Below are 22,720 nucleotides of genomic sequence, written 5' to 3'. Positions count from 1 at the left end.
GGAGGGTCTTCCCGGCGGAGCTCCGCTCTAGGCGTTTCATCCGGGATCACATCTCCCCTCCTTGAAGTTCAGCCTCCCGATCGAGCTCTGCACCAGACGCTCAGTCCGGGACCGCGCCTCCATATGCTCTTCCCCCTCGTATTCCTTCTCTTTCCTACCACTGGGGAGGATGGGAATATCCTTTGGAGGCGGCGTTCCCCTGGGGGCAGCGGGAGCTTCTTCTGCGGCGGCTCCTCGTCTTTTTGGTGAGGTGCTGGATGGCGCCTCCGGTTAGAAGCACCCACTTCCGGTGGGATTGCAGCTGCTTTGGATTGAGGGTTTGGGATCCTCGGTCCTCAGCTCCACAGATTCTCCACCTCTTCTTTGCTTTCTTTACTCCCTAATTCCCCTCTGGGAATTCCTTGTAATCACACGAGCACGCCATTGTAACCAGAAATTATTGAAATGAAAAGTGTTGCACCTTTTCAAATTGTCTTTCTGGCCTTGTTGTTCTACTGGTAATACATCCGCAGGTTAGCGGAATTCCAGCCCCTTGGAATTTCTCGGCCATCTAGGGCTTCCAACTGGTAGGAGCCAGGTCGGTTTACCCAACGAACTTTATACGGGCCTTCCCAATTCGGCGCTAGCTTCCCACCTTCCGTAGGTTGAGATGCCTTAGCTCGCCTCAGCACCAGATCTCCAATTCTGAGAAGCTTCGGTCGGACTTTGGAGTTGTAATATCGGGCCACCCTCCGCTGATACATTGCCATCCGAACCTGCGCCATTTTCCTTGCTTCTTCCAAGAGATCCAGGTTCCCTCGGAGTTGCTCCGAGTTGGCCTCGGGTCGGTGTGCGGCTACCCGAGGTGAGGGAAGTCCGAGCTCTACGGGGACAACGGCTTCCGTGCCATAGGTTAGGCTGAAAGGCGTCTCCCCGGTAGGAGTCCGATGCGTGGTCCGATACGCCCAAAGGACATTCTCGAGTTCCTCGACCCAAGCTTGCCCCGTCCGTCCGATCCGCGCTTTGATACCTTGGAGGATTGTCCGATTTGTGACCTCGGCCTCGCCGTTGGTTTGTGGATGCGACACGGACGTGAACCGATGTTCGATCCCGAACTCCTCGCAGAAGTCTCGGAAATGCTTGTTATCAAACTGTCGACCGTTATCCGAGATGAGGACCCGAGGTACCCCAAATCGGACAATGATGTTCTTCTTTACGAACTTCCGGACTTGCGCCTCCGTGATGGTGGCCAGTGGCTCTGCCTCCACCCACTTGGTGAAGTAGTCGATGGCGACAATCAAAAATTTCCGCTGGGCCGAAGCGATGGGGAATGGTCCGAGGATATCCATTCCCCACTGTGCAAAGGGCCATGGGGCGGTGATTGGCGCCAAGGGAACAGAGGGGACTCTCTGGATGTTGGCGTGGCGCTGGCAGGCGTCGCATTTCCGTACGTGATCCTTTGAGTCTTCCAATAAGGTCGGCCAATAGTAGCCTTGCCTCATGATCTTATGTGCCAGGGACCTAGCCCCCAGGTGCGATCCGCAGATGCCTTCGTGGACTTCGCTGAGGGCGTAAGCCGCCTCCGAAGGGCGGAGGCACCTTAAGAGGGGGGCGGTGAACGAGGTCCGATACAGCCTTCCTTCGTAGAGTACGTAGTGGGTGGACTTCATAACAAGTCGCCGAGCTTGATCTTCATCTTCGGGGAGGATCCCTTCGGCGAGGTAAGCTACAAGCGGGTCCATCCAAGATGGTTCCGGATCAATTGCCATTACCGCTTCAGCCTCGCCGATGCTCGGGGCATCTAGGGTCTCCAGGTATATCGCCCTTGACAAGTTGTGTGCCTCAGCGCCCACCAAGCGGGACAACCTGTCGGCCCTAGCATTTTCGCTCCTTGGGACCTGCTGAATGTCAATACTGCCGAGGTCGGGAATGAGTGCTTGCACCTTCCGGACGTAGCTCTGCATGGTCGGGCTCCGTGCCTCGAACTCCCCTCGAACCTGCCCGACCACCAGCTGGGAGTCGGTGAAGACCTTCAGACGCCGGATGCCGAGCTCCTTGGCGAGTTTGAGTCCCGTGACTAGGGCCTCGTACTCCGCCTCATTGTTGGTCACTGGAAATCCGAACCTCAAGGCATACTCGGCTATCACTCCATCGGGATTGGTAAGGACCAGCCCAGCCCCTCCACCTTCAGGGTTCGACGACCCGTCAATGTGGAGCGTCCAGATCGGGAGATCGAGGCTGGGTGTTTCCGGCGGCCTAGGTTCCGTCTCCTGCACAGTGCACTCAGCGAGAAAGTCCGCGAGCACCTGGGCCTTGATGGCGGGCCGGGGCTGGTAGCGGATGTCGAACTCACCAAGTTCTACTGCCCACTTCACCAGCCGTCCCGCATTCTCAGGATTGCTGAGGATCTGCCGCAGTGGTTGATCGGTCAAAAGGGTGACAGAATGAGCCTGGAAATAGGGGCGAAGCCTCCTGGTCGCAGTCAGCAGCGCGAAGGCGATCTTTTCAGCCTTCGTGTACCGCGTCTCGGCATCCCGGAGGACTCGGCTGGTGTAGTACACGGGCTTCTGAAGTTTTGCCTCTTTCCGAACCAGTACTGCGCTGACTGCGGTTGGGAAGACCGCCAGGTAAAGGTAAAGCATCTCCCCCTCTTGCGGCTTGGACAGCAGGGGAGGAGACGCCATGTACTCCTTGAGCTGGTCGAACGCCACTTGACATTCAGCCGTCCAGAGGAAGTCTTTCGGGCGCTTCAACACCTTGAAGAACGGTTGGCAGCGTTCGGCCGATTTTGCCACAAATCGTCCGAGCGCGGCGACCCTCCCAGCGAGCTCCTGAACCTCCTTCACTTTGGTCGGAGGGGACATATCTTGGATGGCCTTGATTTTGTCCGGGTTGGCCTCGATCCCCCGCTGGTTGACAATGAAGCCGAGGAACCTCCCGGCCGAAGCACCAAAGGCGCACTTCGCTGGGTTTAGCTTCATACGAAACTTCCGCAAGGTGGCGAAGGTCTCCTCCAGATCCGCAATGTGCTGATCCGCATGGCGGCTCTTTACCAGCATATCGTCCACGTACACCTCCATGTTCCGGCCGATCTGCTCCTTGAAGATTTTATTGACGAGGCGCTGGTAAGTAGCGCCAGCGTTCTTCAGACCGAAGGGCATTACCTTGTAACAGTACAGCCCCCTGTCTGTTATGAAGGCCGTTTTCTCCTCGTCCTGTGGAGCCATCATTATTTGGTTGTAGCCGGAGAAGGCGTTCATGAAAGACAGCAGCTGATATCCGGAAGTCGCGTCGACCAGTTGGTCTATTCGCGGGAGCGGAAAGCTATCCTTGGGGCACGCCTTGTTCAGGTCGGTGTAGTCGACGCACATCCTCCACTTCCCGCTCGCCTTCCGGACAAGTACGACGTTTGCCAGCCACTCGGGGTAGCTCACTTCCCTTATGAAACCTGCCTCCAAGAGTTTGTCTACCTCCTGGTCGACCACCCGGATCCGATCCGGGGCACAATGTCTCTTCTTTTGCTTTACTGGTCGGTGGGTCGGGTCGACGTTGAGGGCGTGAGAAATGACCTCCGGGTCGATCCCAGGTACATCGGCCGCCGACCAGGCAAACACATCAGCATTGGCTCGGAGGAATTCCACTAACCGGAGCCGAGCTTCCAAGTCGAGGTTGGCACCGACCCGGACCGTGCGGTCCGGGCGGCCTTCTTCGAGGGGAACTTCGATTACGCCCTCGGCCGGCTCCCCGTGCCGCAAGGCCACTTCGTCTCTGGCGTCAAGGGACTCGACGCTCAGGGCCTCCATGGGCTTCTTCCCTTTGAGAGTTGCTAGGAAACACTGCCGTGCGGTTGGTTGGTCACCTCGGACCTCTCCAATCCCGGCCGCCGTGGGGAACCGCATGAGCAAATGGTAGGTAGAAACCACCGCGCGAAGGGCGTTCAGTCCGGGTCGTCCGAGGATAGCGTTGTAGGCCGAGGGGACACGGACGACCAAGAACCCGAGTCGCACCGTGGCTTCTGCGGGTGCAACGCCCGCAGTCACAGGCAGCTCAATGACACCTTCGGCCGAGATAGCGTCTCCAGTGAATCCTATGAGGGGGGTGGATGTTTTGTGCAACAATTGTCGGGACAAGCTCATCTTTTGGAAGGCCTCGTAATACAAAATATCAGCTGAGCTTCCACTATCCACAAGAACACGCCTTACATCATAGTTCGCCATAGTGAGAGAGATCACCATGGCGTCATCGTGGGGAGTCTGAACCCCCTTTACATCTTCATCACAAAAAGTGATTACATTTCCGACCCGCTGCCTCTTCGCGACGGCCACTCCTGATGCTTCCGCCGAGCCCCCTGCGTTCCTCACGGGCCGAGAGCAGCCCCCAGTGATGGTGTGGATCACTCCCGCAACGGGTCGATTCTGCTCCCGAGGCTCCTGAGGGGCCGGGTCGGCCGGACGCGGGTCTGCCGGGGGACGTCGGTCGTTTACATATCGACCGAGACGCCCTCGGCGAATGAGAGCCTCGATCTCGTCCCGAAGCTGGAAGCAGTCTTCGGTATCGTGGCCGTGGTCTCGGTGGTACTCACAGTACGCCCGAGAAGGCCTCCTCCCAGGGATCTTCTTCATCTGCCTCGGGACCGGGAGGTCCTCCCGCCCCTTGACCTCCATGAGGATCTGGGCCCGGGGGGCCAGGAGTGGGGTGTACCGGTTGAAGCGTCGGTGCGGAGAACGAGGGCGTGTGGCGCCGTGGTTCCTTGCTGGTGACGGGCTTCTGCGCCGGCGTTGAGGCGTCGGGCTCCTCCTCTGGGGTGCCTCTTTTCGCCTTTTCTTCCCGGGCTTTAGAGAGGCCTCGGCGGCCTCCTTGTTCCGGTGGGATGCTGCCTCCTCGGCGTCTGCATACTGGTTTGCCCGAGATAACAGCTCCGGGAAGCTCCGCGGCAAGCGTTTGTCCAGGGAGAAGGTGAGTCTGCCCTTCCGGAAGCCACGCTTCAGGGCTGAGAGAGCCACTTCCTGGCTCAGGTTCCGGACCTCCAGTGTAGCCTTGTTGAAGCGGGTGAGATAATCCCGCAGGCTTTCTCCCTCGTTTTGCCGGACATCAAAGAGGGAGTCGGAGACCAGTCGCCGCCTGCTACTGACGGCGAAATGGCTGATGAAGAAGCGGGTGAACTGGTCGAAGGACTGGATGGAGTTAGCCTCCAGGCCGGCGAACCATGCCCTTGCCGGGCCACGGAGGGTCGCCGGGAAGGCCTTGCAGAGGAGCGAATCCGATGCTCCATGGAGGAGCATAAGAGTCCTGAAACTCTCCACGTGGTCCCGCGGGTCCGCCGCCCCGTCGTAGGGTTCGATCGCCGGCATTTTGAACCCCGGCGGGTTCGGGGTCCGCAGGATCCTCGAGGCAAGCGCCGGCTGGGAGGAGATCTCCAAGTCAGCGAAGGGATCTTTGGAGTGGCCCTTCAGGACCTGGAGTTGTCTGTGGAGATCGTCCACCCGCCGGTCCAGGGAGCGCGACCGGTGGGTGGGGGACAAGGAGCGGCGCGAGGGGGACCGACTGGAGTGCGGGCCCCTCGAGGACTGGGGTGTCTGAGAACGCGCCCGGGTCCGCCTCTCGTACCCCGCACAGCTCCGATGAGAAGGTCCTGGCAGAATGGACCGCACTCGAGAATCCTCCTCGCGCCGGCGCTCCTCTCCGTGGGAGAGGAAGGAGCGCGGGTTGTGAGGAAGAGGCGAGTGCTCGGGGGGCAGCGGCTCCTGAGCCCGTTGCGGCACCCGAGAGATCACACCCTGCAGATTCTGCACTGCCTCCGCGAGGGTGCGAACTTGCTGGGCTAGCTGGTCGAACTGAGCAGCTTCGACCGTCTGAATGGGAGAAGGGGCGGTGGAGTGCTGCTGAGAGTGCGTTGGGGACGCAGCAGCCTCTCGGCCGGAGGCGCGAGAGGCTCCGCGACCGGAAGCATTGGAAGCTCCACGACCACGTCGCCGTGCCATTACGATCGTTCTAAGATTCGGCCCCTCCTTCTAGCGCCAACTGTTGCTGGTGGTCCAAACCGAGAACGATTGGCACTGCGGTGTGAACGGGGTTCCGTCTGAGTTGTCTTGGTTGGTGTTGGTTGTGCTCCACCTTCCGCCAAGAAACCTGCAAACAAGCCTTGCACCACCACCAGGGTGGTGATGGCCCTCCGACGGTCAAGTCAGAGGAGATTGGAGGAGGAGGAGAGGTGATAATCGCAAGTAAGAGAGTGCTCTGGGAGATATTGCTCACCTCCCCCCTTTCTCCCCCCAGCCGCATATATACCTGGCTGGGGGGTCTCTCAGGGGGGTTTGTTATCGTGGGGCACGATGGTGTGGCCACTGACATGGCCGTTACAAGGCGTCGTGGAGCAGCACCGGGTACGGCCACGTCAGGGCATAGTGGGGCTCCGCTTTGTACGGCTGATGCAGGAGATCGTGGAGCAGCATCGGATACGGCCGTTGCAGGGAGTAGTGGAGCAGGAGGCCGCGGCGTGCCTCTGGGGAATAGCCTGTCGTTATCAAGAGATCTCCGACTCGGGGTCGGAGCGCTGGATCAAGGGGCAGCCGACTCGGGGTCGGGCTGCGGAGCCGAGGATATCCGACTCGGGGTCGGATTGCTGGATCAAAGGGCTGCCGACTCGGGGTCGGGCTGCGGAGCCGAGGACGTCCGACTCGGGGTCGGATTGCGGGATCAAAGGGCAGCCGACTCGGGGTCGGGCTGCGGAGCCGAGGACGTCTGACTTGGGGTCGGAGCGCTGGATCAAAGGGCAGCCGTAGTCTTCCTGGGCGCGCGTGCCGGTCACGTGGGGCATGGCGGCTTATTTCCCCCGTAACAACAATAATTGAATGTTGAGTCACTTTACTCAAGAGATTGCCTAAATATAAGCAAGCACATGTCACTTGAACTAAAGAGATAGTTTCATTAACCAAAATGGTTCAAGAACAAGCATGTGAGGCAATAGGAAGATTCATCAAGGTCAAATCAATTTCTTATTTTCATAATCAATTTAGCTTAGATTCTATTTGCTTAAGATAATTATCAATAAGACATGCTAGCTAAGTTTTAATCAAATTATCTTAAATAGTTATTTCTATCAAAATTCAGATTATGATTTATTTGTTATCAATAAAATATGATTCATTAGAGTTAGATTGAAGTCTTGCACAAGGGTACATAATGAGTATACAATCTGGTCTACTAGCTGTATGATAAAATAATTATTCTATCATGCTTCAATACAGCTTTAAAACAATCGATCTACCTTGCTCATCCTTTTCAAATTCTACAAGATGGGGTCATAGACATACCTTCTTCATGTCAATCTTCTATAAGAGTTTTCTTGTGGACTAACTTTGGTCAATGAAGATCCCCTTTCTTGTTTGTCTTAATTTGGAGTTCGAGAGAAAATGTTAATTCATTCATCATACATATTTCAAACTCACCTTGCATGAGCTTAGTAAAATCTTCATATAAATCTTCATTTGTAGAATCAAAAATGATGTCATCAATGTATACTTTGAGCAAATAAGATATCACAAATTCTTCTTTTTGATGCATAGATTTATCACTATTACTTTCTATCAAAAAAGTTACTCAAGCTTTTATATCATGCTTTTGGTGCTTGTTCCAAATCACATATTGCTTTATCATATTTGTAATGAGTATTTTCAAATAAGGTGGTTATTTTACATAGATCTTCTTTAATGAAATAACCACATAGGAGTGCATTCTATACATTCATTTGACAGAATATAAAGCTCATAAGGCAAGTAAATGATAATGGTGATCTTTACTTATAATCATGCAAGAATTTCATCAAGATCTATTTCATCTTTTCTTGATTGAATCTTTTAGTAGTCACCAATTTTTCTTCATTAAGTACATTTATGAAAAACTCAATTTGGTTCTAATTATTAACAAGTTTTCAGATTTTATCGGCAAGATTTCAAATTCTATCTCTTTCAAAAATAATTTAGTTTAACTTGACCAATTATAATCTTGTTCATTCTTCTTAAGGTGTTTTAGTTTCAGATTGTTATATGTAAGCAAAAAGATTAACCATATACATATATAATCTGATTTTAGTGACTTGATGAAAGATCATTAGTCTCATAAAGAATAAAATAAATTGATATTTCTACAACTAGGATCTTTTCATTGAATATTCTATATGCATTGCTTAATGAATGATATCCAAAGACAGGAGTATCTTTATCAAATTTGGCATTATTTTCATAAGAACATATCAAGCATAACATGTACGACTGAAAAATATGAAAGATATGCAATAGTTCATTTTCTATTTTTCGGAAGATCAAAAGAAGTTTTCATCAAAATAGATCTAATAGAAACCATATGTATGACAAGCAGTGATAATAGATTTTTAATAAAAATCATTTAAGCAGATGACTATCATACAACATTGTCTTTTTCATTTTTTCAAGCATTCTATTAATCCTATTTTACTTATGGTGTCCTTGGTGCAGAAATAATTGTATTCAATATTATTTTCTGTGCAAACCTTATCAGAATTTTGGTTTTCAACACTGTGCCATGATACTCTTTATCTTCACAGTTTGGAAATATTTTTCATTTGAAAGGCTTTTACAAGATTTAGCAAATACACAAAATACTTCAATTTTATTTGCCAAGAATAAATCCAATGTAAGCTTTTGAAAACTTAGTGATGGAAACAACATCTTTAGATTTAGAAATTGATTCTTGTTTGTTTCCTTAGTTAACATGCATAGCAAACTTTGACCTTACAGAAATTAATCTAATCCAATGACAAGGTCTTTTGAGATAAGTACATACTAGCATGAGTTGATTTTATATGCCAAAAGTGGTTTCTTTAATCTTGGTATTCATAGTGCATATATTCAAAAGCATACCAAGTATACATTCTCATGTCTATGATCAATAAAAGATAATGCCATAGATAAAAACTCTCAATCAAGCATATAGAGAATTCATAGTGTTATTCTTAATAAATTGATTAATCATTGAGCAACTTATCCAACAATAAGGCATACTATAAAATGAAGTGATTTGATTATATTTTTAAAATATTACCTGACAAGAACCCACCAGGAGACCTGCCCTAGGAACCCTTGAATCAATTTGCTATACTTGCCCCGAGATCGCTAGAAAACAAGTTGTAGGAGATCAGATTAGAACTCTAAGGCAACTAAGTCCTTAAAACCCTAATCCTTGAAGATGCCACAAAGGTTGATCACTCCCTTTGATAAGTCAGAATTTTGTATTCTAATCCAAGAACACAAGAGAGAATAGCAAAGCTTGCCAACACTTTAATTCATTCCTAATCCTTTGGTTACATATGGCAATCTTTATATAGGCTTCAAACTAAGGTATTGGAAAGGACATCATCCCCTTTCCAAGGCAATAAGTAGAAAACGTTTTCCAAGTCACAACTTCCAAGTTATAACTTCAAAATAATAAATGACACAACTTTCAAGGTTCCTAACTACGAAGTACATGAATAACTTAGGAAAAATGAGTTGACAAGTCAAAACTTCATGTACAAGTAATTAGGAACACAACAAGACTCAAGCCCAAAAGTACCCACGAAATGGGCCTAAATAGCACCTCCACGTACGTGGATCAGCCTTGTTTAATGGCTCCAAGCCTTGTTCTTCAGCATTTACTATGTAAAGATAAGTGATTAATCTTGGTGAAGCCTTAGAGTCTTCTAGAGCAGCCTCCTTCTCTTGAATTTCTATGACTAGTCCATATAAAGCTTCTTTCATTTGTTTTGCTCTTGCTCTAGTCATTGGACTTCCAATTCCTTGCAATGGATCTTTGGAATTAGCTTGAACCATTCGGCCAGCCCCTTGATCTCTATCATTTCCTCCCTCCTCGAAAGGATTCGTCCTCGAATCACCTACATCAAATAAGGACAAATCAGCAACATTAAAAGTAGCACTAATATTACTATAGTTGCTTGGTAAATCCAGCTTGTAGGCGTTGTCATTGATCCTCTCTAAGACTTGAAAAGGTCCATCTCCTCTAGGCTATAGTTTGGATTTTCGTTGTGTTGGAAACTGTTCTTTCCTCATATGCACCCAGACCCAATCTCCAGGTTCAAAAACAATCTTTACACGTCCTTTATTGGCTTGCTTAGCATATTGCTCATTCTTCTTTTCAATGTTGGCCCGAACCTTGGCATGTAAATCCTTCACAAATTCTGCCTTTTGCTTTCCATCAACATTAGCACGTTCTTTAGTAGGCAAAGATAGAATATCCAATGAAGTTAAAGGATTGAAGCCATATACAACTTCAAAAGGTGAAAATGAAGTAGAAGAATGAATAGTTCTGTTATATGCAAACTCAATGTGCGGTAAATATTTTTCCCATTGCCTTAAGTTCTTTTGAATGATGGTACGTAACAAAGTAGTGAGTGTCCTATTAACTACTTCAGTTTGTCCATCCATTTGAGGATGTGCAACAGTAGAAAATAAGAGTTTAGTTCCTAATTTATTCCACAAGGTGCGCCAAAAATGACTTAGGAACTTCATATCTCTATCACTAACAATTGTCTTAGGCAAACCATGCAAACGAACTATGTCTTTAAAGAACAAGTCAGCAATATGTGTTGCATCATTGGTTTTAGAATATGCAATGAAATGAGCCATTTTGCTAAATCTATCAACAACAACAAATATGCTGTCCTTTCCACTTTGAGACCTTGGTAATCCTAAAACAAAATCCATAGAAATATCAATCCATTGGTTAGGCACGAGTAAAGGTGTACATAAGCCATGTGGTAAAACTTTAGATTTCGCTTGTCTACATGTAATGCATTTATCATAAACAGCTTGCACATCATGCTTCATGTTAGGCCAATAAAAATGCTCATGCAAGATATCTAAAGTCTTTTGCACAAATATATCTAAAAATGCTTCATGTATGTATGTATATATATATGTATGTGTATATATATATATATATGTATGTATGTATGTATATGTATGTATATATATGTGTATATATATATATGTGTATATATATATATGTATGTATGTATGTATGTATATATATGTATATATGTATATATATATATGTATGTATGTATGTATGTGTATATATGTATATATGTATATATGTATATATATGTATGTATGTATATGTATATATATGTATATGTATATATGTATATATATATATAGATATGTATGTATATGTATGTGTTGCTGGTGGTCCAAACCGTGAACGATTGGCACTGCGGTGTGAACGGGGTTCCGTCTGAGTTGTCTTGGTTGGTGTTGGTTGCGCTCCACCTTCCGCCAAGAAACCTGCAAACAAGCCTTGCACCACCACCAGGGTGGTGATGGCCCTCCGACGGTCAAGTCAGAGGAGATTGGAGGAGGAGGAGTGGTGATAATCGTAAGTAAGAGAGTGCTCTGGGAGATATTGCTCACCTCCCCCCTTTCTCCCCCCAGCCGCATATATACCTGGCTGGGGGGTCTCTCAGGGGGGTTCGTTATCGTGGGGCACGATGGTGTGGCCACTGACATGGCCGTTACAGGGCGTCGTGGAGCAGCACCGGGTACGGCCACGTCAGGGCATAGTGGGGCTCCGCTTTGTACGGCTGATGCAGGAGATCGTGGAGCAGCATCAGATACAGCCGTTGCAGGGAGTAGTGGAGCAGGAGGCCGCGGCGTGCCTCTGGGGAATAGCCTGTCGTTATCAAGAGATCTCCGACTCGGGGTCGGAGCGCTGGATCAAGGGGCAGCCGACTGGGGGTCGGGCTGCGGAGCCGAGGATATCCGACTCGGGGTCGGATTGCTGGATCAAAGGGCAGCCGACTTGGGGTCGGGCTGCGGAGCCGAGGATATCCGACTCGGGGTCGGATTGCTGGATCAAAGGGCAGCCGACTCGGGGTCGGGCTGCGGAGCCGAGGATATCCGACTCGGGGTCGGGTTGCTGGATCAAAGGGCAGCCGTAGTCTTCCTGGGCGCGCGTGCCGGTCATGTGGGGCATGGCGGCTTATTTCCCCCGTAACAGTAGCCCCCCACTTCCGAGCCTGGAACCAGAAGGGGAACAGGTGAAGGGAGTGATGTTTCGGGATTGCCGCCGTTCCTCGGAGAGGCGCGCGCGCTTCGAGCTCCCCGCCCTTTTTATGGCGTATGGCGGTTATTGCTGACCCGGCAGTCTGAGGAGCGCTGGATCAAGGGGCAGCCGAGTTCGCTCATGATATGTCGGAGGCAGTACAGACCTATCGTCAGTCCGATGAGTTTGTCCGTGACGCGTCGGACGCGGGGGCCGAAGCCTTTATCTTAGGCTTCGAGGAGGGCCTGGCAAGGGTGTCGGCTAAGTACCCCGAAGTTGACCTGAGCGAGATTTCCCTTCTCGACTCCTCTCCGGCGCCATTGCCTGCTGGTTCTCCTGCTGCTTCCCTACCTCCTGCGGACGAGCCCGACGTTCCCGACCCGGGAGTTCCTCCAAGCTGACCTCTTGTACCTTTCGTTGTCTTCTCTTTTTTTTTGTATACCGGGGTTTTGCCAAATTGTATGGGCCTCGGCCCTGAAACAATGAAAATTAATGCAAGTTGAATGTTTCTTCATCTCGCCTTCGTCCTTCTTTTTCTTTTAACTCTCGGTAGCGTCTTGCTGACTCCTGGCTCCCGAAATTCTTCCGACGCTAGGCCAGGCATCTGAGGGCTAGGCCTCAGGAAACTCTTCCGGCGCTAAGCCAGGCATCCGAGGGTTGGGCCTCGGGAAATTCTTCCGGCGCTAAGCCAGGCATCCGAGGGTTAGGCCTCGGGAAATTCTTCCGGCGCTAAGCCAGGCATCCGAGGGTTAGGCCCCAGGAAACTCTTCCGGCGCTAAGCCAGGCATCCGAGGGTTAGGCCTCAGGAAATTCTTCCGGCGCTAAGCCAGGCATCCGAGGGTTAGGCCTCAGGAAACTCTTCCGGCGCTAAGCCAGGCATCCGAGGGTTGGGCCTCAGGAAATTCTTCCGGCGCTAAGCCAGGCATCCGAGGGTTAGGCCTCGGGAAATTCTTCCGGCCCTAAGCCAGGCATCCGAGGGTTAGGCCTCAGGAAATTCTTCCGGCGCTAAGCCAGGCATCCGAGGGTTAGGCCTCAGGAAATTCTTCCGGCGCCAAGCCAGGCATCCGAGGGTTAGGCCTCAGGAAATTCCACTCGTTGGTCGACCAAGGCAGGTGCATGCCGAGGCAACTGGTCGGGGCTTCAGGCTAGTCTGCTCCCGGGATGGTCATCGGGTTAGCCTGGCATCCGAGGGCCGAGCCTCGGGACCTTCCACTCGTTGGTCGGCCAAGGCTGGCGCAAGCCGAGGCGACCGGTCGGGGCTTCAGGCTAGTCTGCTCCCGGGATGATCATCGGGTTAGCCTGGCATCCGAGGGTTGTCAAGCCTCAGGAAATTCCGCTCGTTGGTCGGCCAAGGCTGGCGCAAACCGAGGCGACCAGTCGGGGCTTCAGGCTAGTCTGCTCCCGGGATGATCGTCGGGTTAGCCTGGCATCCGAGGGTTGTCAAGCCTCAGGAAATTCCGCTCGTTGGTCGGCCAAGGCTGGCGCAAGCCGAGGCGACCGGTCGGGGCTTCAGGCTAGTCTGCTCCCGGGATGATCGTCGGGTTAGCCTGGCATCCGAGGGTTGTCAAGCCTCAGGAAATTCCGCTCGTTGGTCGGCCAAGGCTGGCGCAAGCCAAGGCGACCGGTCGGGGCTTCAGGCTAGTCTGCTCCCGGGATGATCGTCGGGTTAGCCTGGCATCCGAGGGTTGTCAAGCCTCAGGACATTCCGCTCGTTGGTCGGCCAAGGCTGGCGCAAGCCGAGGCGACCGGTCGGGGCTTCAGGCTAGTCTGCTCCCGGGATGATCGTCGGGTTAGCCTGGCATCCGAGGGTTGTCAAGCCTCAGGAAATTCCGCTCGTTGGTCGGCCAAGGCTGGCGCAAGCCGAGGCGACCGGTCGGGGCTTCAGGCTAGTCTGGTCCCGGGATGATCGTCGGGTTAGCCTGGCATCCGAGGGTTGTCAAGCCTCAGGAAATTCCGCTCGTTGGTCGGCCAAGGCTGGCGCAAGCCGAGGCGACCGGTCGGGGCTTCAGGCTAGTCTGCTCCCGGGATGATCGTCGGGTTAGCCTGGCATCCGAGGGCCGAGCCTCAGAAAATTCCGCTCGTTGGTCGGCCAAGGCTGGCGCAAGCCGAGGCGACCGGTCGGGGCTTCCGGCTAGTCTGCTCCCGGGATGATCATCGGGTTAGCCAGGCATCCGAGGGCCGAGCCTCGGGAAATTCCGCTCGCTGGTCGTGCGCTTGTCGCTCGCTGCCCGACGGGGTTTCTCCGTGGCCAGCCGCGATCATGTTTCTCCTTTTCTCTAAGCGTTGCCTGGGGGAACACGAGAAGGGCATTAAACGCTAATTAATGCGTTACCTGGGAAATCGGATCACCAGCTGCTGCTTGCGAGGAGTGTTAGTTGAGCGGCCGCGATACGCGGGTTCTTCGAGGAGGATACGGCCTGGGCGCGAGCGGAGATATGTGGACCTAGGGGTACATGACACCCGGATTGTCCTGCACAAAGAATGCGGTTTAAGGAGAATGACGCTTAGGAAATCGCGGGGAGATACGCCTCGGGAGCCGGAACGGCTCCGGTTTCAATGCGCCTGCATTTATTGGAGCCACCCGCATCGGAACGACCAGGGGGCCGCAGTTCGGCAATAAATACAGGTGCAGGTACGATGGAGTTTGCCAAGCCGGAGCTGTTCAGGTTGCCATGGATCGCGGACCTCCTCCTTGGCATATGACTGAGAGACTCCTGTTGAAGGAAAGGGGAGACGCTCCCCTTGCGACTTCAGCCAACTAGCCGTTTCATCTGGGATCAACAAGGAGGGTCTTCCCGGCGGAGCTCCGCTCTAGGCGTTTCATCCGGGATCAGATCTCCCCTCCTTGAAGTTCAGCCTCCCGATTGAGCTCTGCACCAGACGCTCAGTCCGGGACCGCGCCTCCATATGCTCTTCCCCCTCGTATTCCTTCTCTTTCCTACCACTGGGGAGGATGGGAATATCCTTTGGAGGCGGCGTTCCCCTGGGGGCAGCGGGAGCTTCTTCTGCGGCGGCTCCTCGTCTTTTTGGTGAGGTGCTGGATGGCGCCTCCGGTTAGAAGCACCCACTTCCGGTGGGATTGCAGCTGCTTTGGATTGAGGGTTTGGGATCCTCTGTCCTCAGCTCCACAGATTCTCCACCTCTTCTTTGCTTTCTTTACTCCCTAATTCCCCTCTGGGAATTCCTTGTAATCACACGAGCACGCCATTGTAACCAGAAATTATTGAAATGAAAAGTGTTGCACCTTTTCAAATTGTCTTTCTGGCCTTGTTGTTCTACTGGTAATACATCCGCAGGTTAGCAGAATTCCAGCCCCTTGGAATTTCTCGGCCATCTAGGGCTTCCAACTGGTAGGAGCCAGGTCGGTTTACCCAACGAACTTTATACGGGCCTTCCCAATTCGGCGCTAGCTTCCCACCCTCCGTAGGTTGAGATGCCTTAGCTCGCCTCAGCACCAGATCTCCAATTCTGAAAAGCTTCGGTCGGACTTTGGAGTTGTAATATCGGGCCACCCTCCGCTGATACATTGCCATCCGAACCTGCGCCATTTTCCTTGCTTCTTCCAAGAGATCCAGGTTCCCTCGGAGTTGCTCCGAGTTGGCCTCGGGTCGGTGTGCGGCTACCCGAGGTGAGGGAAGTCCGAGCTCTACGGGGACAACGGCTTCCGTGCCATAGGTTAGGCTGAAAGGCGTCTCCCCGGTAGGAGTCCGATGCGTGGTCCGATACGCCCAAAGGACATTCTCGAGTTCCTCGACCCAAGCTTGCCCCGTCCGTCCGATCCGCGCTTTCATACCTTGGAGGATTGTCCGATTTGTGACCTCGGCCTCGCCGTTGGTTTGGGGATGCGACACGGACGTGAACCGATGTTCGATCCCGAACTCCTCGCAGAAGTCTCGGAAATGCTTGTTATCAAACTGTCGACCGTTATCCGAGATGAGGACCCGAGGTACCCCAAATCGGACAATGATGTTCTTCTTTACGAACTTCCGGACTTGCGCCTCCGTGATGGTGGCCAGTGGCTCTGCCTCCACCCACTTGGTGAAGTAGTCGATGGCGACAATCAAAAATTTCCGCTGGGCCGAAGCGATGGGGAATGGTCCGAGGATATCCATTCCCCACTGTGCAAAGGGCCAGGGGGCGGTGATTGGCGCCAAGGGAACAGAGGGGACTCTCTGGATGTTGGCGTGGCGCTGGCAGGCGTCGCATTTCCGTACGTGATCCTTTGAGTCTTCCAATAAGGTCGGCCAATAGTAGCCTTGCCTCATGATCTTATGTGCCAGGGACCTAGCCCCCAGGTGCGATCCGCAGATGCCTTCGTGGACTTCGCTGAGGGCGTAAGCCGCTTCCGAAGGGCGGAGGCACCTTAAGAGGGGGGCGGTGAACGAGGTCCGATACAGCCTCCCTTCGTAGAGTACGTAGTGGGCGGACTTCATAACAAGTCGCCGAGCTTGATCTTCATCTTCGGGGAGGATCCCTTCGGCGAGGTAAGCTACAAGCGGGTCCATCCAAGATGGTTCCGGATCAATTGCCATTACCGCTTCAGCCTCGCCGATGCTCGGGGCATCTAGGGTCTTCAGGTATATCGCCCTTGACAAGTTGTGTGCCTCAGCGCCCACCAAGCGGGACAACCTGTCGGCCCTAGCATTTTCGCTCCTTGGGACCTGCTGAATGTCAATACTGCCGAGGTCGGGAATGAGTGCTTGCACCTTCCGGACGTAGCTCTGCATGGTCGGGCTCCGTGCCTCGAACTCCCCTCGAACCTGCCCGACCACCAGCTGGGAGTCGGTGAAGACCTTCAGACGCCGGATGCCGAGCTCCTTGGCGAGTTTGAGTCCCGTGACTAGGGCCTCGTACTCCGCCTCATTGTTGGTCACTGGAAATCCGAACCTCAAGGCATACTCGGCTATCACTCCATCGGGATTGGTAAGGACCAGCCCAGCCCCTCCACCTTCAGGGTTCGACGACCCGTCAATGTGGAGCGTCCAGATCGGGAGATCGAGGCTGGGTGTTTCCGGCGGCCTAGGTTCCGTCTCCTGCACAGTGCACTCAGCGAGAAAGTCCGCGAGCACCTGGGCCTTGATGGCGGGCCGGGGCTGGTAGCGGATGTCGAACTCACCAAGTTCTACTGCCCACTTCACTAGCCGTCCCGCATTCTCAGGATTGCTGAGGATCTGCCGCAGTGGTTGATCGGTCAAAAGGGTGACAGAATGAGCCTGGAAATAGGGGCGAAGCCTCCTGGTCGCAGTCAGCAGCGCGAAGGCGATCTTTTCAGCCTTCGTGTACCGCGTCTCGGCATCCCGGAGGACTCGGCTGGTGTAGTACACGGGCTTCTGAAGTTTTGCCTCTTCCCGAACCAGTACTGCGCTGACTGCGGTTGGGGAGACCGCCAGGTAAAGGTAGAGCATCTCCCTCTCTTGCGGCTTGGACAGCAGGGGAGGAGACGCCATGTACTCCTTGAGCTGGTCGAACGCCACTTGACATTCAGCCGTCCAGAGGAAGTCTTTCGGGCGCTTCAACACCTTGAAGAACGGTTGGCAGCGTTCGGCCGATTTTGCCACAAATCGTCCGAGCGCGGCGACCCTCCCAGCGAGCTCCTGAACCTCCTTCACTTTGGTCGGAGGGGACATATCTTGGATGGCCTTGATTTTGTCCGGGTTGGCCTCGATCCCCCGCTGGTTGACAATGAAGCCGAGGAACCTCCCGGCCGAAGCACCAAAGGCGCACTTCGCTGGGTTTAGCTTCATACGAAACTTCCGCAAGGTGGCGAAGGTCTCCTCCAGATCCGCAATGTGCTGATCCGCATGGCGGCTCTTTACCAGCATATCGTCCACGTACACCTCCATGTTCCGGCCGATCTGCTCCTTGAAGATTTTATTGACGAGGCGCTGGTAAGTAGCGCCAGCGTTCTTCAGACCGAAGGGCATTACCTTGTAACAGTACAGCCCCCTGTCTGTTATGAAGGCCGTTTTCTCCTCGTCCTGTGGAGCCATCATTATTTGGTTGTAGCCGGAGAAGGCGTTCATGAAAGACAGCAGCTGATATCCGGAAGTCGCGTCGACCAGTTGGTCTATTCGCGGGAGCGGAAAGCTATCCTTGGGGCACGCCTTGTTCAGGTCGGTGTAGTCGACGCACATCCTCCACTTCCCGCTCGCCTTCCGGACAAGTACGACGTTTGCCAGCCACTCGGGGTAGCTCACTTCCCTTATGAAACCTGCCTCCAAGAGTTTGTCTACCTCCTGGTCGACCACCCGGATCCGATCCGGGGCACAGTGTCTCTTCTTTTGCTTTACTGGTCGGTGGGTCGGGTCGACGTTGAGGGCGTGAGAAATGACCTCCGGGTCGATCCCAGGTACATCGGCCGCCGACCAGGCAAACACATCAGCATTGGCTCGGAGGAATTCCACTAACCGGAGCCGAGCTTCCAAGTCGAGGTTGGCACCGACCCGGACCGTGCGGTCCGGGCGGCCTTCTTCGAGGGGAACTTCGATTACGCCCTCGGCCGGCTCCCCGTGCCGCAAGGCCACTTCGTCTCTGGCGTCAAGGGACTCGACGCTTAGGGCCTCCATGGGCTTCTTCCCTTTGAGAGTTGCTAGAAAACACTGCCGTGCGGTTGGTTGGTCACCTCGGACCTCTCCAATCCCGGCCGCCGTGGGGAACCGCATGAGCAAATGGTAGGTAGAAACCACCGCGCGAAGGGCGTTCAGTCCGGGTCGTCCGAGGATAGCGTTGTAGGCCGAGGGGACACGGACGACCAAGAACCCGAGTCGCACCGTGGCTTCTGCGGGTGCAACGCCCGCAGTCACAGGCAGCTCAATGACACCTTCGGCCGAGATAGCGTCTCCAGTGAATCCTATGAGGGGGGTGGATGTTTTGTGCAACAATTGTCGGAACAAGCTCATCTTTTGGAAGGCCTCGTAATACAAAATATCAGCTGAGCTTCCACTATCCACAAGAACACGCCTTACATCATAGTTCGCCATAGTGAGAGAGATCACCATGGCGTCATCGTGGAGAGTCTGAACCCCCTTTACATCTTCATCACAAAAAGTGATTACATTTCCGACCCGCTGCCTCTTCGCGACGGCCACTCCTGATGCTTCCGCCGAGCCCCCTGCGTTCCTCACGGGCCAAGAGCAGCCCCCAGTGATGGTGTGGATCACTCCCGCAACGGGTCGATTCTGCTCCCGAGGCTCCTGAGGGGCCGGGTCGGCCGGACGCGGGTCTGCCGGGGGACGTCGGTCGTTTACATATCGACCGAGACGCCCTCGGCGAATGAGAGCCTCGATCTCGTCCCGAAGCTGGAAGCAGTCTTCGGTATCGTGGCCGTGGTCTCGGTGGTACTCACAGTACGCCCGAGAAGGCCTCCTCCCAGGGATCTTCTTCATCTGCCTCGGGACCGGGAGGTCCTCCCGCCCCTTGACCTCCATGAGGATCTGGGCCCGGGGGGCCAGGAGTGGGGTGTACCGGTTGAAGCGTCGGTGCGGAGAACGAGGGCGTGTGGCGCCGTCGTTCCTTGCTGGTGACGGGCTTCTGCGCCGGCGTTGAGGCGTCGGGCTCCTCCTCTGGGGTGCCTCTTTTCGCCTTTTCTTCCCGGGCTTTAGAGGGGCCTCGGCGGCCTCCTTGTTCCGGTGGGATGCTGCCTCCTCGGCGTCTGCATACTGGTTTGCCCGAGGTAACAGCTCCGGGAAGCTCCGCGGCAAGCGTTTGTCCAGGGAGAAGGTGAGTCTGCCCTTCCGGAAGCCACGCTTCAGGGCTGAGAGAGCCACTTCCTGGCTCAGGTTCCGGACCTCCAGTGTAGCCTTGTTGAAGCGGGTGAGATAATCCCGCAGGCTTTCTCCCTCGTTTTGCCGGACATCAAAGAGGGAGTCGGAGACCAGTCGCCGCCTGCTACTGACGGTGAAATGGCTGATGAAGAAGCGGGTGAACTGGTCGAAGGACTGGATGGAGTTAGCCTCCAGGCCGGCGAACCATGCCCTTGCCGGGCCACGGAGGGTCGCCGGGAAGGCCTTGCAGAGGAGCGGATCCGATGCTCCATGGAGGAGCATAAGAGTCCTGAAACTCTCCACGTGGTCCCGCGGGTCCGCCGCCCCGTCGTAGGGTTCGATCGCCGGCATTTTGAACCCCGGCGGGTTCGGGGTCCGCAGGATCCTCGAGGCAAGCGCCGGCTGGGAGGAGATCTCCAAGTCAGCGAAGGGATCTTTGGAGTGGCCCTTCAGGACCTGGAGTTGTCTGTGGAGATCGTCCACCCGCCGGTCCAGGGAGCGCGACCGGTGGGTGGGGGACAAGGAGCGGCGCGAGGGGGACCGACTGGAGTGCGGGCCCCTCGAGGACTGGGGTGTCTGAGAACGCGCCCGGGTCCGCCTCTCGTACCCCGCACAGCTCCGATGAGAAGGTCCTGGCAGAATGGACCGCACTCGAGAATCCTCCTCGCGCCGGCGCTCCTCTCCGTGGGAGAGGAAGGAGCGCGGGTTGTGAGGAAGAGGCGAGTGCTCGGGGGGCAGCGGCTCCTGAGCCCGTTGCGGCACCCGAGAGATCACACCCTGCAGATTCTGCACTGCCTCCGCGAGGGTGCGAACCTGCTGGGCTAGCTGGTCGAACTGAGCAGTTTCGACCGTCTGAATGGGAGAAGGGGCGGTGGAGTGCTGCTGAGAGTGCGTTGGGGACGCAGCAGCCTCTCGGCCGGAGGCGCGAGAGGCTCCGCGACCGGAAGCATTGGAAGCTCCACGACCACGTCGCCGTGCCATTACGATCGTTCTAAGATTCGGGCCCTCCTTCTAGCGCCAACTGTTGCTGGTGGTCCAAACCGTGAACGATTGGCACTGCGGTGTGAACGGGGTTCCGTCTGAGTTGTCTTGGTTGGTGTTGGTTGCGCTCCACCTTCCGCCAAGAAACCTGCAAACAAGCCTTGCACCACCACCAGGGTAGTGATGGCCCTCCGACGGTCAAGTCAGAGGAGATTGGAGGAGGAGGAGTGGTGATAATCGTAAGTAAGAGAGTGCTCTGGGAGATATTGCTCACCTCCCCCCTTTCTCCCCCCAGCCGCATATATACCTGGCTGGGGGGTCTCTCAGGGGGGTTCATTATCGTGGGGCACGATGGTGTGGCCACTGACATGGCCGTTACAGGGCGTCGTGGAGCAGCACCGGGTACGGCCACGTCAGGGCATAGTGGGGCTCCGCTTTGTACGGCTGATGCAGGAGATCGTGGAGCAGCATCAGATACAGCCGTTGCAGGGAGTAGTGGAGCAGGAGGCCGCGGCGTGCCTCTGGGGAATAGCCTGTCGTTATCAAGAGATCTCCGACTCGGGGTCGGAGCGCTGGATCAAGAGGCAGCCGACTCGGGGTCGGGCTGCGGAGCCGAGGATATCCGACTCGGGGTCGGATTGCTGGATCAAAGGGCAGCCGACTCGGGGTCGGGCTGCGGAGCCGAGGATATCCGACTCGGGGTCGGATTGCTGGATCAAAGGGCAGCCGACTCGGGGTCGGGCTGCGGAGCCGAGGATATCCGACTCGGGGTCGGGTTGCTGGATCAAAGGGCAGCCGTAGTCTTCCTGGGCGCGCGTGCCGGTCACGTGGGGCATGGCGGCTTATTTCCCCCGTAACAGTATGTATGTATGTATATGTATGTATATGAATATATGTATGTATATATATATGTGTGTGTATATATATGTATGTATGTATGTATGTATGTATATGTATATGTGTGTGTGTATATGTATATGTATATGTATATGTATATATATTATATACATATACATATACATACATATATACATATACATATACATATACATACCACTACAGTAAAAGTGGAAAAAGCCGACGCTTAAATGCCGACGCTAGGGGAAAGCGTCGGCATTTTCTGCTCCCGTGCCAAACTTTTCCGACGCTCTTGGTGAGCGTGGCTAATTTGAAGCAGTGGACGACGCTTAAACGCGTCGTCGTAGACTTGATGCTAAAGCGACGCTTATAAGCGTCGCCAAGGCACCCTTAAAACCCAGCGCCCGACCCCAAGCCCGCATACTTGCCCTAGCTACTCCCGATACCCCTCATTTTCCTCTCCGGCGCTGCCCTTGCCTTCGTCTCCGGCGCTGCCCCCATCTCCCTCCTCTCCGGCGTGGACCGTCCGACTCCTACCTCCTCTCCGGCGTCGACCGACCGACCCCAACGCGCTCCGCCCGAGGTAGTTTCTCCTACTCCCTCCTCTCCCTCCATCTCGCTTGTTCTCCTCCTTCTCCTCCTTCCTCAACACGCTCCTTCTCCTCTTCTTTGGTATAAGCCTTGATCGAGCTTCGCCTCCGCCGGAGGATCTTCTCCTCCTCCCTCCTCTCCGGCGTCGACCGACCGGCCCGAAGTCCCGATCGATCCAGGCCTGCCTCCGCCCGAGGATTTCTAATTTTACTCAGTGTATTTCCTATTTGTTCTTTTCTTCTTGTGTACCTCTTCCCGGGTTAAGACAGTTGCAATCACATTTCCTATTTGTTCTTTTCTTCTTGTGTACCTCTTCCCGTCTCTATCTTCTGCTCTTCTTCTTTGTTCTCCCCATCCTTCATCAGCATAATTAAGGTGGGTTGGGCCTTGTCCTAAGAAATTTCTAAGAATTACTAAAGAACATTTAAGCCTTATTTGGGGATCAGTACATGGAAAAGTGAATAATTCTTGAG

The sequence above is a fragment of the Phoenix dactylifera genome, chromosome 10 (genome assembly GCF_051530095.1).
Source record: "Phoenix dactylifera cultivar Ajwa chromosome 10, Ajwa_hap1_PhDact_Kaust_v1.1, whole genome shotgun sequence".
Classification (NCBI taxonomy): Eukaryota; Viridiplantae; Streptophyta; class Magnoliopsida; order Arecales; family Arecaceae; genus Phoenix; species Phoenix dactylifera.
This window is presented reverse-complemented; position numbering follows the sequence as displayed.